Source organism: Silene latifolia, chromosome 4 (assembly GCF_048544455.1).
Source record: "Silene latifolia isolate original U9 population chromosome 4, ASM4854445v1, whole genome shotgun sequence".
Lineage (NCBI taxonomy): Eukaryota > Viridiplantae > Streptophyta > Magnoliopsida > Caryophyllales > Caryophyllaceae > Silene > Silene latifolia.
In genome coordinates, this window is record NC_133529.1 from 105,309,694 (window position 1) to 105,324,109 (window position 14,416).

Here is a 14,416-nt window from a genome sequence, read left to right on the forward strand (position 1 = left end):
CCTCGTCGAACCATCCAAGAAGATCAATACGCCGAGACATTTCACCGATATTGGTGACACATATACAAATGCGCTGAAAAGGTTAATGAAACAGGGAAGAATCCAACCACCTGCACCTGACCCAGAAAATAAGTCTAAATTCTGAGATGACAATGCCTATTGCGAGGATCACAGGGGTAAAGGACACGACACAGAAAACTGTTATAGGTTGAAGCATGCTATCCAAGACATGATCGAAGATGGACGATTGACTATCCCTCCCGTAAGTAAGCCTAACAACACAAAGAATCCTCTTGGAATCCTGATGATCTCGTATAAGGAATCCACTTTTGATTGTTCACACCTTATCTCTCCAATTGAGGATGAGATCAATATGGTCGATCATGGAGAAACCTACGCTACCATCGCACCCACTACTGCAGATTTTGTCGCATGGGTAAGGAGTGTGAGTAGGCAAGTCGCTGAACTGGAAGATGTCGTGTCATCCCTACGAAAACCCAGTGTCTCGACTCAGGAAGCCACGCAAATGGCCGTTACTTTATCCTACAAATCTACAATGTAAGAAGTCATCATGGTAATTGACGATTTGGTCCAAAAGATTATAAGCTTAGAATATGGCGAAGATGTTTACCTCAAAGAACATCCTTTAGTGAAAACCTTGGAAGATCTTGACGTGGATCATCTTACTCGATCTGGTCGCCCATATCAAAATGTTACCTTAGTGCAAACAAATAATTCAGCTACCAATGGGAATCTCGCATCTCCAACAGAAAACAATGAGGAGTCAATCATTGACCACTTAATTAAGCAACTACAGAAGACAAAGGCTGATATTTCAGTCTGGCAACTAGTTGCTAGTTCATTTCCATATCGCCAAGCTTTACTACAAGCGTTGGCTAAACTCAACATAGCGCATGACTCTACTCCTGACGATGTAGTCAACCTAGTCCTTCAGGACTCAATAAAGCTAAGTAATCCAGTTACTTTCTCAGATGAAGATTTGCCACCTTTTGGCGTCACTCACAATCTAGCCTTGTACATCACAGTCACATGTCTTAAAAAGAATGTACCCGTGACATTAGTAGATGATGGCTCCGCAGTCAACGTCATACCACTGAAAACAGCTTACAAGCTAGGCATGAAAGAGTCAGATTGGACCTCAACTAACCAAGGTATTCGTGCATACGATGGGACGCGGCGTAAAGTGATAAGCCTTATTAATCTTAGTATAGCCATTGGACCAATAGAAAGAAAAGTCAATTTCCAGATAGTAGACATCGATGCGTCTTTTAACATACTTCTAGGGAGGCCATGGATTCATGCTTCCAAAGCTGTGACATCCACACTTCATTAAAAGATCAAGATCCCTATAGATGATGAAGTAGTGACAATCACTTCGTCAACTATCAAAGCAGTAATCAAGAGAATGTCCAACAATCAAGTCGTATCAGATCCAGTGCACGAGTTAGGAGGATTCCAGATCATCAACCTTGAAGAAAGTGAATTGGCACATCTATAGTTCAACCCATATTCTAACCTAGTGGTCAACCACATACTCAAATCCCAGGGATACTTCTCAGGCATGCCACTAAACCTATCCGGAATAGCACCTTTACACCATTCAAAGAAGACCACTCCCATAAGATACCACTAGGATTGGGATAAAATCCTACAATATCCAAAGCTTTTGAAATGCTTGCTCAAGTTCACAATTGCAAACATCGAGGAGTCCAAATGCGACCATATAACCCTACACTAAATGGGTACTTCGTCAAAGAAGGAGACCATGAATCTTTTCACGGGTTTCCTGAACCTTGGATGTTCAAAGGCAACAAGTTAGCTGGAATCGAAGTGTTCCATGATTTCTATTTCATTCCTCAAGAAATAATTCCTACCATTAAAGGTCGTCCGACACCTTGTCTCGACGAACAAGCTGTTAGCCTTTTGTTCGGAGAAGATCAATTTGTTAAGGCAGCCCAAGATGAGATTATTACCATGATATTACAGGATGACCATTTCAACCCTGCAGCGCTCATCACGGATGCAAATCCAGCCAATCAGAAGTGAGGATGGAGAAAATCAATCAAGTGGACCAATAACTAGGAAAGGCTCTTCAAGCTCACAGCTAGAGAAGGAGAGATGTTTAAAAGAGAACCAGAAGATGACGAATTCGAATCTGAGTCAAAGTCGGAGTCAGAAACTGGGTCTAAGTCTAGGGAAGTCGTGGGAGAGTCTCCTCCTTTTGTCTCTCCCCATCCCATCATCTCTCCTAGTTTAGCATCATCTAGTAACAGTAGCTTAGGGAATGCCTCAACAACTGTCCCGTTACCACCACTGATTATCGCGCATATGGCTTCTTTGTTTCAGCTATTTTCAAACATTGATATGAATAAATCTGATTCTGCTTACTCTTTGTGTTATCTTGATTGCAATTCTGTTTATGATGATACTGTTGGAATATGTGTCCTCCGACAATAATGCGATCACAACTGTTGATCATGATGATCACATGTTTAAATCTCATTTTAAAAATACATGTGGGATGTAATATTTTACAGTCAACTGGTCCACACATATCGGTAATGATTGGCTGACTAGAGTTTGACATTACTGTTGTAATACCCCCATACTCCAAGTGCCTTACCAGGACCACCCAGGTATAAGGACGTTACCATCTCGGTTACCCGAGGCAATGATACTCAAATAAACAATAATGAAACGATATTTAAATAGTAATACTTTAGCGAAAGGTTACAATCCAAAAACCAAACCAAATACTAATACATGTTCTCAAAACGGTTGTCTACTGAACTAACTGAAATGTATATGAAAACTGCTAAGCTACAGCGGAAGACTTCTATCATCTGATCGTGGTAATCCCAGCTATCCCAGTACTCATGTCATACCTGCTCAATATCTGCTCACCATCCCCGAATGGATCACCGCAGGTTTTCAAAACATTAACCGGGGTCAGTACTTGTGGACAGCGGGCCGCCCACGGGGGCGCTTGGTGAGAAACGAGACAAGCGTTTGCATTTTGTATGGAGTCGCCACCAATTTTTATGGGAAATTAGAACCGTTCGAGTACCTCGTGTCATGTCAAGACACAAAGTAGTGACATGAACACTAAGCAATCGTTACCCTTAGCATTCTATGTCTAGAATGACTCTCGTGGATGCCAATGAACACGGGTGCTCACGGAGATCTGGAGTAAGGGGTGAGGGTACGTATTAGGAAGCTCTTTTGATCGAACACCTAATCCCGCCCGCCTCGATAGCGGCCTCTACTAATGATTAGGGAAGTTGTCTATACTCGATATATCGTCGGCTATAATGCATGCAATGCAACATCCAAGTTTTAATCCTAGCATGTGAAAATTAGACTAAGTCGGTTGACACGTAATTAGCATACAATTGGGTCGAAATAGGATTTAATGCTCATTTACATGCGAAAGCATACAAATAAAGAAAGAAATACAATAACTATGAATTACAATAATGAAAATTACATTAATTACATTGGATTGGGCGATTTATGTCGAAAATACCTTCAAAACGGATGATTTGAGAAAAAGAAGAAATAAAAGAATTACGAACAGGTCAGAAGGTGATAATACGGATAATAGCTAGTTAATACGTAGACTAATTAAACTATGTCAAGGCAGAAACGGAGTTCAGGGACAGAACTCAGCCAGGAACAGGCGCAGCAGAGCTGCGTCTTCTGGAATAGGCGCAGCAGACGCTGCGTCTGTTCCTTGGCTCAGTTCTGGCTGTGAAGCCGTAATTGCAAGCCGTTAATGTGGATTGGTGATTTTAATGATTGATTGATAATATTTACTCGGATGAAAGTGATTAATAGGTTATTTAACATATGATTGGGTCATAAAAACAGTAAAACATGAATGAGACGGATGCAAACGAATTAATTACATGATGGAACGATGTTAATGAATGAGTCCTCTATTGAAATCGATTAACCAACATTAGATACGATGAATTAATGACGAATATGACAAAAGACAGATTAAAACTATGTCAATGACGAAATTTTAAACTCAATATGAACAAATTGAATTTCTACAACCCGGTTTGAGTTTAATGACGAAAACCCGCAAATATGATTTATAAGGGATTTAAGTCGGATTAAAGATGATTAAAGCATGATAATGATGATGATTAATATACATGTGAGTTATATGCTATCATGATGAAGGATTAACGAAATAAACAAAAGAAAACAAGAATCGAATAACAAACGAATTTACAGAGGACGGAGGAAGAAGAAAAGAAGCAGGAAGGCTGGCGGCCCCTCACGAAGAGGCGCAGAGTCTGCGCTCCTTCGAATAGGCGCAGCAGTTTGCGTCTTTTCTCGACGTCTGTCTACTGGAAATCCGTAAAAAGGAGTTTTAAAGCACGGTTTTAGAAATCGGTTTTAATGGTGTTTTCGACATAAATCTTACAATGGTGATACGATAAATAAAATGCAATAAATAAAAGGAGAGATTACACCCTCAGACTTACATGTTGACGAAACGAGATGAACTAAGATATCGACTAGTGAATGCTCGACGCGAATGCAAAGAGAGTGCCCTCGTAAGAGGAAAACGATTGATTAATTAAGTTGATTATTGGTGTAGTTGGTCAAATTGGTCGGTCATGCAACGGAGAGGCTGGTACCCGGAAAGATCCGAGCTTACGTGGTCGGAAGTCCAAGCACGTAGGCGCCAATTAGTAAGAACGAAGTCTAGAATGCAAAGGGAGAAGAGAAGGGCGGACACTCGCGTGAGAAATATGAGGAACGAAGGCTCCTATTTATACTAATCACGTGAAGGAATAGGGTTTCGAAGACTCTTTGGAAGTGAATCTCGGAAAGATATGAAAAAGATACGTAAGACATGCAAAGAAGGGCCCGGGAAAAGGCGCGGCAGCCCATGCGTCTCTTGGAAGAGGCGCAAAGACACCGTCTGCGTCTATTCCCAGGAGGTTTCCTCTTTCAAGAAAGATTTCGCGTTTGAGTTATGGTAGGACGGAAATAATTCGATTATCTTATGAATATTACGGGATATTATTTGCCAAAAGATAAAATTTGTGAAATATGGAATAGAAATATCCGGAACATTCCGAATATTCGACTCGGGATTTAACAGGTTATCGAAATGGAGACGGTTTTTGACCCGGACTCCGAATGTACTCTAATTATTGCCAAAACGACCGTATCGGGACGTAGATGACAACTAAGAGGTCGACCTTAATATTTGAGCACACACTTGACGATAATCTTATTTAATCGTCACAAATCGTTCCGCGTATCAAACATGCGGCCCAATCATCACCGGGTGGTTTGCGGGAGGTGCAGAAATGAGGTATCTACAGAGCCCCCACTTTGACTGAGGCTTGGACAAGGCGAAAGTCAAAGTATAGCCATCTGGTCAATCGAAGATTACAACCTGACGACTATGGCGACGCGAGGCGGCTCAAGGGGTCTGAACCAAGGACCTGTCATCGGGAACATTTTAGAGTCTGTCGACTATCGAGGAGGGTCGTTTAAAGTCCATTAGACTACGTAAGGAAGCTCGCCAGCCATAAGAAGAGACCATACCTGAGATACCCCTGGGTGAAGCGGGACTGAATACGCTTCGGCAAAACTCTTTGGTCTGAAGATAACTTGGTGTCTGAAGGCATTAGGGGTCACAGGGAACTTTGGTCGAACTCTGCGGGGAAACAAGAAATATTGAAAGCAGCAGAACGTCAGTAGAAACTGCTGGGGAATCCGCTTGCGTCGGTCTCAAGCGAACTTTTGGCAAAACTTGAGGTTGAATCTGCTTGCGTCGGTCTCAAACAAACTCTTGCTGGGGAATATTTTGACGACTAGGAACATCTAGATCGTCGTGGGAGAAATCTTGAGTGAGCAAGATCTTTGCAAAATACTCTGCTATTTGGATATAATGATCTTGAGCAATACTGCAAAAATCGCTGCGCGGGATAAAATGCGGGCCGGAACGAAAGAAAATCATCGAAACGGACCAAAAGAATATAATAGCGTCGAAGAAGAGGCGCACCAAAGATGGGCCCACAAATAACGAACTCATAACGAATTTTTGAAAATCCGTATGGAGGGAACACAAGGAAGAGGCGCAGCAAGAGCTGCGTCTCTTGGAAGAGGCGCAGCGCCTGCTGCGTCTTTTCCCCAATTTGGCTATTTCTGCGTAAAAAACGCGAACTCAGAAGGATTGTGTTTCATTATTTCGAAACACAATTCTTGCAATTTCTCTCTCAAATCTTCACCATTTCCGTCAAGGTTTGATCCAAAAGCTTGCTTTGAACATGACTAATCGAGGTATGTGTCTTAATCTTGCATTAATCATCTGCATTTGTCGAATTTTGAGCCGCGAGATTTAGGGTTTTCGACCCTTTTGATCGAAAATTTGGGGCTTTTCCCCCAAATGGATTTGCCTTGCCAAATTGATGCTAGAAATGGATAGTAGGTGATGTTAGGAACATAATCATATATTTACTTCGAATTTTCATCAAGTTTTGAGCCTTTGAACGAATTTGAGACGGTTTTACAGCTAGACCGTAAATTGCTTCGAAAATAGCCTTAGGATTGCCCATTTGCGATGAAACTTGATATTTCGGATCCTTGGATGATGGGTAAACTTCCTACCATCTCGGAATTTTGGTTTGTGACAACTTTTTCAGGACACCTTTTTAGGGTATAATCGCCGTTATAACGAAATGCTGCCGAATTTTCGACTCGAACCCGGAACTAGGCCTTGAACTGGACTTGACTTGACCCAATTTATCACATGAGTGATTGGGTTGGCGGGAATATGGCCAAAGATGGCCAGAAAGGGGCGATTTCAGGTCCTTGAGGGCTCGAAAACCCCTTAACAAAGGCTTGTCGTCGTATGACGCGGCCTGAATTTATTTTAATGTTGCAGGTGATGAGGCTTCTACTTCTGGGAGAGCTCCCATGGAGATAGACGTTGTTACAGTTGAGGAGGCTTTAGAGCAGGCCTTCACCGCTGCGGTGATGGCCACTGGAGACGATGCTCACGAGGAGGAGGCTGCCGAGGAGGAGGAGGCCCCGAGACGGGCCAACGTCAGGCGAGGAGGTCGACAGCTGAGAGGAGCTCCTGCGTGGGCTGAGACCTAGGAGAGTAGGCACCTTGTGTGGGCTGCAGAGGGTCACCTGTCCTACAGGACGGTGAAGAGCTTGGTAAATAAGAATTCACTACTCATTACCTATTCTCTTTCATTCTTTTTTTTTTTGTCCAAACTTCTTTCAAATTTCATTCAAAACTAAAGATAGCTTTGTTTCAAATCATAATAGCAGGCCGGGAACATCAGGTCGTTCTCGGGTTACACGACAGCGATGGAGCACTACGAGCGGCTGTCGGCGGAGGAGAGGGCCATGATCGAGCGTGGAGCGTTCGGTCCTCGGTTCGTGTCCGGAGGGATATCGTGAAGAGGAAGTTGCGGGCTAACCTTAGCCTGGTCCGCGCTTTCTTGGATCGATTCAGGGATACGACTTCCACGTTTCACCTGCCTTTCGGTGAGGTGGGAGTTACTCTGGAGGATTACGGCATGATTTCCAGTCCGTGTGGGACTCGAGGAGATGGTGTGGCGGAGACTGCTATGAGGGCGGATTCGGCCGAGGCGAGGAGATTGATCGGTTGGAACTTGTCGCCGAAGACCATTGCGGTGTCGGGTTTGGTACCCAAGACTTACGTCCGAGACTACTTTGCGGGGAAGACCCGGCCGGTGACGATCGATGAGAGGGAGACAGCTCGGCTCCTCCTCCTGTACTGGTGAGCAGAGGGCTCGTCGTGGCTTTGGTGGTTCTGTCTTCGATTTACCTCGGAGACAAGGGCGAGAGGCTATCGACGAAGCTCCTTCCCTTTCTTTTTCGACCGAGTTCCCTAGGCGCCGGGACCGGGTCATCGCTGGTTTTTGCGGTCCTCATCCGCTTTATGAGGGCCATGGTTCGTCCGGAGTTGATGGAGAAGGGGACTTCTTCCGCGCCGTTTATCGGACTCGGGATTTCTTGTTGGAGGTATGAACCTTCCTTTAGACCAAAGTAAATTCCTTTCTTTATCAAATCACGAAAGATCGTTATTAATTATTCTGTTTTACAGGCGTGGGTGTACTCTTACTTCCCGAGTCTCGCGCCCAAGAGGACGGAGCCACTGGAGAGGGCCTATCCCGTGGTGAGGGATTGGGTCATGTGCCAGACGAAGAGCAAGCGTTCTTCTCACAATGTCTACCGGCGGGACGTGAACGCTCTTCAGCTGAGCAGCGTGAGTATCCCATTTGTATTTATTCATATTTCTTGTACTTTGCTTTTTAATCGATCATAGGAATGATCTTTGCCTTTATATTGTCGCAGTGGGTGCCCAGACCTTGGGCGGAGTACGCTAGAGCGCCTCCTTTTGTCGTTGAGGTCCTTCGACCTAGGAGCCCGAGTCGGCTGCTGCTGCGGACATCGATGGGTCCTGTGTGGTACTTGGGCGAGCGGTTGGCTTGTCAGTGCTCTCGGGACGCGTTGACGGTTCCCGTCGATCCTCCCAGGACGATGTTTAGGGAGCCTTCTGAGGCTGAGAGGGAGGCGGACTTGGCTGGTGCCAGTGGCGACGACCTTCTTCTGCCTGGCGAGGACTACTCGGCGTTCCTTTACGGGAGGTTGGCGTACTGGCCGGTAGTGGTGAGTATCTTTTACTTTTTGCTTGATTTGATTTCGAGAACTACGACGAAAGATCATCGATTAACGAGAACTATTGGTCTTTGCAGGAGGTTGAGGCGGCGGGCATCGAGCCCCCAGAGTACCCCGAGACCTTTGAGTACACCGACGCGACTGGGAGGACGACGATCTCCGAGTTGCGTGACTTCGACGTAGCTGTGACGGATGCTGGCCTAGATGATTGGCAGCATCTGATCCGGAGGGTGAGCCTCTAGCTTGTATGGTTTTCGTGTAAGAACACATTTGATTGAGTTTGTTCAATTTGCTGAAAATTCCTCTTGAAAATGCAGGTTGCGCCGTCCCGATTCGTGGCACTATGGAGGGTGGCCAACTGGCTGCGAGCTACTGCCATCGAGGCACTCGTCGGTGGTCGAGGTCGTCAGGTATGAACCTCATTTGATTTCTTTTGATTTTTTTTTTGATTTTCGATTTTTGATCTTGCTTGAATTGATTGACATGAGCCAATTTCTTGTTTACGGGGGTGACCGCGAGTGGAGCGAGAGTTGGATCTCGGGAGGAGACGGCTCGCTTGCCGAGGGAGCTCGAGTTTCGAGACGCCGAGAATGCCGTTCTTGCGGCAAGAGTTGCCGAGTTGAGGGCGCCAGCAGTAGTTTTGTGTAGTTTTGTAGACTTGTACATTTTGGACATTTGATTTGAACATTTTTGGACTGTTTGGGCGCAAGCCCCCGGTTGCTTGGACTTTTGGACTTTGTTCGGGCGCAAGCCCCGATTTGCTTGTACATTTGCTTCATTTGGTGTATATACGGTGCCGAGTGCCTTTCTTTCTTTGGGTTGTGTTGCTTGTACCGGGTTAGTTCTTGAACAGTTTGGTAGACAACGGTTTACGCGTCATCTTTGCCGAAATTTACATGGAAATTACGCAAAACATATATTTTATATACATAAGGCCTTTAATTAGCGCAAAATGAGACTCAAAAGAGCACAAAAATGCGAAAATTTGTCGTAAATGACCGGACGGTAGGGAGGGTTACCCCCTAAAAAAAAAAGAAAAAAAAGGAAATTTATAAGTGTAGAAATGAAAACAAAAGAAAATTATTTCCAAAAAGAAAATGAAATTTACTTCCTAAAAAAATGAATATAATTTCCTAAGAATAAATAAATGAATAATAATGATAAAAAAAGAATTAATTGTGATTAAAATGGCGAAGGTGTTGACGTCACCTCGAAATGCGTGCCCGTGAATTTAGGAAACTTGAAACATGGTAAACTGCTCGTATTTACCAAAATAAAATCCCGTAGGAATAGGAAATTATTCGTTATAGAATTAGGAAAGATCCAAACGCGGAAATCACAGAAAGTGAGCCTGAGGAAGAGGCGCAGCATGAGCTGCGTCCCTTGGAATAGGCGCAGCAGACGCTGCGCCCGTTCCTGCCGGGCTGATTCGGCGGATATTTGGAAACAGCAATTAGTATAAATAGAAGCGTCGACGAAGCTTTAAATCATATAATTTTTCCGTCTCTTCCTCGTCTATTCACATAAAACTCTCAAAATAAATCTTCAAGAGAAATTAGTCATCATGAATACTTTGGAGATCCGCTTGAAGGAATGGACCAATGAGTTTTCGAATATGGAGAAGCACGACATGGGTGCTTATAACCTTGGGTCTTTATTGAGTTTGAAACTCATTAAGATAGTAAAACCGTTCTTGGATGCTTGCCTTGACTACTGGGACCCGAATTATCATGTTTTCGCGTTCCCGGGAGGTGATATTTGTCCGTTTCCCGAAGAAATTGCTGCTATTGGTGGGTGGGACCCCGAACATTTACCTGCCATTCCTTCCACTTCACAAGGGTATAAGAGCAAATTCAGAGATTTGCTTGGACTGACCAGACTTGAGGTGGATCGCTTAGTTACCCCGAAAGGCGTGAGAATGTTGGACTTTGTAGACCGATTCATTAACAGGGCCGACCCTACTGTTTCCTATGTTGCCAGGAGGAGAGCATTTGGCTTTTGTTTGCTGCACGTGTATGTCTTCCAAGGACACGTTGATGAAGACTTGCGAGGTGATCCCCGTTTTTTGGGTCTTATCGAGCAAATGGAGCTGCGCAGGAGCCCAGCTTGCTTATGCTTAGGGGAGATCATCTTGGGTTTGGATAATAGGAAATCCAATCGCGATCTGCCGTTTTTGGGAAGCCCCGTCATTTTGCAGGTAAGAGACATCTTTTTTTTTTTTTTCGTTTGTCTTTTTTTTTTCGATGTCTAATACCTGCTTTTGGTAGGTTTGGCTTATGGAACGGCTCCGATTGATCGAGCCCCCAGTTCATGCACTTTCCTATCATTCCCGTATGATTGCGATGAGGACGCGGTTGTACATGGTGGACTTCACTCGGGTCTGCGACTATTGGAAGAACAAGCTGAAGAATGATGATGGTCCGTTGATTAGGTGGGTCGTACCGTGGTGGCACCTCAAGTCTGTCACTGGAGTGTCTTCTTTGGATCCCACTAGGTCCGTGCGCATTCCGGGATTGAAGTTCATGGTATGCATCTTTCCGGAAAGGTTGATGAGGCAAGTTGGGTTGAAGCAAACGATCCCTAGGCTTGATACCGTTCATGCAGACTCGCCGTGGCGCTTACTACAGAGAGCCGAAGAGAGTGGGCTATTAAATGGGCCCAAAGAAACATGTGGTTCTTGAGCTTCTCCGCCAATGCTTTGTGGGTGTCGGATTCCTATCTGAGGTGGAGAAAGGCTGCAACTCCGGAAGAGCGCGAGAGACTGAGGAAGCGTGAGCCGGTTGATTACAAGGTGCGCGAGGGAGAGAAAGAGAAGGAGAAGCATCCGACGAGAGGAGAAGAAGAAGCTGGATTTGGTCATTCATCCTTGAAGAAATCAAAGACTACTCCTGTTGCGGAAATGGTGGTTGGCAAGAATGGAAGAGTCAGGCCTCGAGAAAGACCGTTGGTGATTAGGTCTGAAGTGGTGCAAGAGCGTCCGGCTCGAGGTCGTGACAAGAAATATGACAAGAATGACAAGGGCAAGGGGAAGATGGAGGAATAGCCCGAGTCTTTATTTATTATTTGATTATTATTATTATTGTTGTAATAAAAAAGGAGGGATTTTTAGAATCCTAGCCTATTCTATTTTTATTATTTGTCGTATTATTATTATTAGAAATTGAATGAAATAAAAAAGGTTAAGTGGTTATGAAACCGTTGGTGCTTTCTATTTATTATTCTTGTCGAATTTCAAATGCAATGCAGATGTCCTTCTATTTACATTTTAGATATAATGGGTTGAATCCCGTGAAGGATTGCCTTCGTATTCACTTAAAAAAGCGAAATCAAACCCTTGCGCGTAGTTCAAGTAAATGTAAAAGAATAATTGTTCGAAGCAAGAGCTTGTAATGAACATAGAAAATAAGCATGAGCTTTTGCTTACTCTGAAGGTGCGAATTTAGTTTGTTTGATGATATGAGGATGACAAACTTGTCAAAATGCAAGAGCACAGTGACTTTTAGCATATTTCAGCTTGGCCAGGGGCCGTTTATTTAGTGCCACAAGAGCGACACATGGGTTTACGCGAGGCGCGTTTTTGTCTTATTCTAGGCATAGTACCGCTTCAATTGGTCAAGGTTTGTGGGGTTTGAAAACTCATTCCCATCTAGGTCTGTGATTCTAACCGCACCCCCTGGGAGTATGGATTTGACTAGGTATGGTCCGGCCCAATTAGGTTTGAATTTTCCCCTTGGGTCGACAGGTAAAAGAGCTCTAACCGATTTGAGTACTAAGTCTCCTTCTTTGATGTTTCTTGGCCTAACCCTTTTGTTGAAAGCTCGTTTGATACGGGCTTGATATGTTTGGACATTATGTAAGGCACGTAGCCTACGTTCATCCAGGAGGATGAGTTCTTCATACCTATCCTTCTTCCAATCGGCTTCTGGGATTTGACTTTCGAGTAGAATACGCAAGGATGGTATTTCTAGCTCCACTGGTTGTACGGCTTCCATGCCGTAGGTCAAATAGAAAGGAGTAGCCCCGGTGGGCGTTCTAACATGATGTACGATACCCCCATAAAGCAAAGGGTATCTTGCTTGGCCAATCTCTATAGTTGTCGGTCATTTTCTTGAGAATTGTGACAACGTTCTTGTTTCTTTGCCTCTACCGCGCCGTTAGTCTGTGGTCTATAGGGCGAAGAGTGGTGATGCTTAATCTTGTATTTGGCTAGCAATTGCTCCGTTTCAGCTTGAAAGTGCTACCCATTATCGCTAATGATCTCATGTGGGCAACCATATCGACAGATGATGTTATTTTGTATGAACTTGGCCACATTTTTAGCCGTAAGACTAGTGTAGGAAGCCGCTTCTACCCATTTGGTGAAATAGTCAATTGCCACTAGGATGAAACAGTGACCTCCTGTCCGGTGGGGTTATTTTCCGATTATGTCGATTCCCATGCATGCGAGAGAATGGCCAAGGAGATGTCATCGTGTAGAGCAACGAAGGAGGGACATGTTGTACATTCCCGAAGATTTGACAATTGTGGCAATGTCTCACGTATTTGATGCAATCGGATTCCATTGTGGTCCAATAATACCCTAAACGTGTGATTTTCTTTGCCATCATGGGCCCACTCATGTGAGGACCGCATTCTCCGTCGTGGACTTCTTCCATCACCTTTCGTGCCTGTGAATGATCGAGGCAACGTAGGACTACACCAAGAGGTGTTCTTTTGTATAATTCTCCTTGCATCGGGATGTATTGGGAAGCTAATAGGCGTATAGCATGTTGTCCCCTCTTGTCCATATCCGGCGGATAGGTACCATTAAGCTTGAAATTCAGGATTGCTTGGAACCAGGGTTCCTGTGCGATTTCCTTTTCATCGGTGATTTGATGGACATAAGCCGGCTCTGACCGTCGTTCGATACACAAGGGCATTTCCACCATGTGATCTGGCATATTTATTAGAGATGCAAGTTTCGCAAGAGCGTCTGCAAATTGATTTTCCTCCCGAGGTAGGTGTAGGTATGTTACGTGATCAAAGAATTGAGCGACTTGGTCTATCCTAGCCTGATAGAGTGCGAGGCTTTCACTTCGGATTTTCCAGGATCCTGTAACTTGGTTGATGATCAGTGATGAATCCCCATGTACTCGGAGGTTTTTGATACCTAAGCTTACTGCCGCTTGTAGCCCAATGAGGCAAGCTTCGTATTCTGCGGCGTTGTTTGTCACCTCGAAGTCGAGTTTGATAGCAATCGGTGTATGCTCACCTTCAGGAGAAATGAGCAACACTCCTATTCCGAATCCTCTTAAGTTTGACGCTCCGTCAAAGTATAGGTCCCAGGAGTCTACGTCTGTTTGAAGTATATCCTCGTCGGGGAATGACCAAGTATCTATGGTTGGTGCGTCGTTGATGGGATTTTCTGCGAAGAATTTAATGACGGCGCGACCTTTATGACTTTCAGTGGCACATATTTAAGGTCGAATTCTGAGAGCATTAGGGTCCATCTTGCCAGACGTCCGTTGAGGACGGGTTTCTCGAAGAGGTATTTGACTGGATCCATTTTGGAATATATTTTGACGGAGTAGCTAAGCATGTAGTGACGTAACTTCTTCGTTGCCCACACAAGAGCGAGGCATGTCTTTTCGAGTTGCGAGTATTTGCACTCATATTCCAAGAACTTCTTACTTAGATAGTAAATTGCTCTTTCTTCACTTCCTAC